Source organism: Silene latifolia, chromosome Y, assembly GCF_048544455.1.
Source record: "Silene latifolia isolate original U9 population chromosome Y, ASM4854445v1, whole genome shotgun sequence".
Taxonomy (NCBI): Eukaryota; Viridiplantae; Streptophyta; class Magnoliopsida; order Caryophyllales; family Caryophyllaceae; genus Silene; species Silene latifolia.
This window is the reverse complement of record NC_133538.1, coordinates 80,263,531-80,267,953: the sequence shown is the minus strand read 5'-3', so window position 1 is coordinate 80,267,953 and position 4,423 is coordinate 80,263,531.

Here is a 4,423-nt window from a genome sequence, read left to right as displayed (position 1 = left end):
TTACAATAAGATAAAAAATCCAACTCATATAAATAAGGGATTAATTAATCCGTATCGAATACAATTAATTAATTATTTATTTGGGTCTCATTCTTTAGGTGTGACCTTAAGAGATCAACTGATCACCACCGTCAACACGACAGTAACGTCAAACTCCAGTCAGCCAATTATTACTGATTAATATTGATCAGTTGACTTATAATTGAATCATCCCTTATGTATTCTTAATTTGAGATTTATACATGTGATCGCACTATTGTTGAAGACACATACTCCAACAGGTATGAGCTAAGTAGTAGGACAATAAGGAAGTATTAGACTAGTATATGAGTAGTGATTTATTTAAGATTTGTACCGAATATATTGTTGGAATATGTGTCCTCCGACAATAATGCGATCACAATTGTCGATCATATTGATCACATATTTAAATCTCATAACAAGAGTACGAAAGGGATGATACATTAAATATATAGTCAATTGGTCCACACATATCGGTAATGATTGGCTGGCTAGAGTTTGACATTACTGTCGTGCGACGGTGGTGATCAGTTGATCCCTTGAGGTCACACCTAAAGGACGATTCCCTTAATTGAAAAAGCTTAATTAATTGTATGTCGATACAGATTAATTAATTCCTTAAAATTGAACAAATTATCATCATAAGAGAGAAAATGACATCTTATTATAATGTGATTAAATAAGATTTTATTTAGTAATTTAAGAAGTTATATTACTAAATTTAATCGGTGTTTGCGAAACACGCGAGATGAGAATGATAAGTTAGTTATAATTACAAGATGTTGTGAATTATACTAACTAGTAATTAAATGACCATTTTATGTGAAAGTAATTTTGAATTACTAGTCAATTTGTTAAATGTGATTTATTTAATTTGTAAATGATATTTAATTTGTTAAATATGCATTTTAATTTAAAACATGACATAATACATGTCACATGTCACATGACATACAATTGTACAATTGACAAAAATAAAATTGACTCCATATTACACATCAAAACCGAAATTGGTGGGCAAATTTTAGAAGTTTTGTCTTATTCATTTGTCTTATTTATTTGTCTATGACACTTGATAGTGACATGACTATGGACAAAGGCTTACACATTTTGTCTTGCGAAAACAAAAAGGAAAAAGAAAAATGGTCCATAATCCTCATGTGCCAACCGGTTTTTGTGCATAATATAGAGAGAGATTTTTCTCCATAATTCATTATCTCATGTTTTGTGAAAACCCAACAACCTTCTCTCTCATGTTCTTCATAAATCAAGTTTTATGAATCAAATTTGTACAAATCAATCACTAATAATACTAGTAGTAGTATATGAGTATTAGTAACCGATTTTAAGGTAAACCACATTACAAATATCTAGTACATGTTAGTTTGTGGGATTTTGGGATAGTCTTGGGTGCTACTTATTGGAGGGCTTCTATTTTGAAGTCATGAATGTTCATCCATTATTGGAAAGCTCAAGAACTAACAAGAAGGAGATCTTGTTGGTGCCCATAAGACCGAAATCTTATAGTAAGAACAATGATTTCTTCTCTACTTTTGTTCATGTTTGCATGCATAAGATCTAGAATTTATTTTATGACTAGATAAATTGTTTCATATATGAATATGTAAATTAATGAGATTAATAATTTCCAACAAGCGGTATCTTAAGCCTTAGGTTGTTTGCATGCAAATCGGTTATTGTTTTTCCGAGTTATAAGATTAACAAACAAAACTTATAAATTTGTGTTTATTATGATATATCACGAAATTTATTATGCATGTTAAAGTTTCTGGTCCTAAAATGTTTTAGGATATTTTGGTTTAATTTATGGATTTTATTGTTCATTTTATATTTTAATGGCATTAAAATGTGATTTTTATGATAAAAATGTCATTTTTGGACGAAAAATAGCTAAACTTCGATTTTTTAAGTGGTTTTTGGATATCGTTTCACATATATTATATACTGATAGCCTGTAAAGTTTCATAGTTTTATGAGTTGTTATGCTCGAAATATGGATTTTTCATGTTAAATTAGAATTTAAATGAGAAAATAGGTTAATATGAGTTATATTTCGAATCTGGTCATAGAAATTTAGTATGTTGTCACATATAATTTTACAAGATGTGTGTAAAATATTTGGCTATAATGAAGTTTTTATGCATGATTTATGAATTTTTGATGAAAAATCACATAAATAGAGACTTTAATTAGTAGAAATGCTAAAACATACTTCATGACTAAGAAAAAACGTCACATGTTGCATTTTATCATATATTTCAGATCTAAAAGTGAAAAGTTAAGAAAAATAATTTTTCTCATATTTTTATGATTATAATTGATAAATCCGATAAACAGCAACATTGTTTTTCTCGATAAATTTTGAAATTTTTAACCTAAGTTTTTGAATATTATGAATGTCATGGTATTTTTCCAGAATGTTCATGAGTTTAAAATTTCAAATTTCAAATTTATTTGAAATTTTTATGATTTATTTGAAGTTTATGGCATTATATTGTAATTTTTAATCCTTTTATGAACAATATTAATAAATATATAAGTTAATTATTTTCAAATGTTAGTGGAGACTAATTTTGAGTCCTAAGATGGTTAGGGTAATTAACTAGTACATAAATATGATTTTATGTAATTATTGTGATTATAAAAGGTTAAATCACACAAATCCGTAAAAACCGATTAATATACGATATTGGCTCCTTAAAGGCGATTTAGCATAAAATTGGGCATGTTTATACATATTATAATGCTGCATTTTATTTATGATTTTCATATTTTAATTTTATGTAATTTTTGAATTATGTAATTTTACTTAGTATGGCCTTAGTTTTAATTGGTATTACCCGAAATGTATGGGAATATCGATTCGGTTGTAATTTATTGTGATCTCGTATCACCGTTTTGTAATTTAATAGATTTATTTTATTTTTAATTACAAATGTATAATAGGAAATTATGTAATTTGTTATATAATTTATTTATTCCGGAGATCCTTGAAGACGGTGCCACTCAAGAAGGCGATCCATTAAGACGGTGTTACCACGAGATGCGTGCCAAGACTGAAGTTCAAGGGACCAAAGGAGTTGGTTTCCGAATATGTAATAGTTTATTAGATTTACTATTTTAGGAAGGCCATACTAGGATTTTATTTTTTTATGCTTTGCATTTTATTTTTATGTTACATGCATCGCTAAATCGCCATAACTAAACATGCATTTTAAATCGAGTTTATCGACCGTGTCAATTACAATTATCGTAGTTCACCGCTTTAGTTCGCTTAGAATGTGATAGATAATAAATTGACATGACCTCTCGCTAAAATAAACAATTGAGACTTAGCCTTACCAAAAACTAGAAACCATGAAAACCTATTCATGAGGGAGTGCGCTCGGTCCTACCGGGGTACAAACCTTGTTACGTATGCGAAGTGGGTGATAAATGTCTATCCACCGAATTCATGTTGATAAGGGAGGAATCGGCCCTACCGTGCCCAAGTTGATGTGGATTTGGATCATAGACACATTTATTCGAAATTTGGATTGAGCTCAACGGAAGTATTTGTGACCGTAGTCGCATGTGTTCCGGGCTAAAGATAAATATTAATGTAATTTTATCGACCAAGAGTTCTAAAAGTAGAATCGATTAAAGCGTTAATCCACCGAGTTATATTGATAAGCGATGAATCGGCCCTACCGTGCCCAAGTTAATATGAATTTGGATCTTGGAATCATTTATCATAGTTGGGTAGAGGTCACTATGTAAATGCTTTACTTGTTATTTACATGTATTAATAAAACGATAAATGTTAAGTTTTCCACTATTCCGTTATAATATTGTTCTATTTCTTTACCGCAATTCATATACGATATCATTTCGATTTTTGATTCAAATCTCCATTAAAACATCGTAACGAAAGACAAAATTTGAATTTTTCTTCTAAAAACCTCGTATTATCCATTACAAGGATCTCTTGTGAAGAGTATAGATAAAAGTTATTCGTGATCAAAAGGGTTTTTGATTCTTGACTAACATATCTACTTACAATGAATTGTTTCTCATATGCTTAATTGAGTTAAGTACTTTGAAACGTCACATCATTTTGGTAACTAAATTTGTTTGAAATCAAAATTGACCAAAATACCGCAACCATTTCAATGAAAGTTTTAAGACTAAACGAATAAATTGAAGAGTAGTCTTCATAAATTTCAATTTTGCTTCTCTTAGAAAAGACTCATTGAAATGAGTGGGAGCATTCTCTTAAACCGTTAAGAAAAGGATAAGATTTTAAAGAAGTAAAATTAGAATGAAATTGATACAAGGAAATGTTAAAAGTAAAGTTATTGAGAATAACGATACTAAACCTATCAATCCCGACCGATAAAGT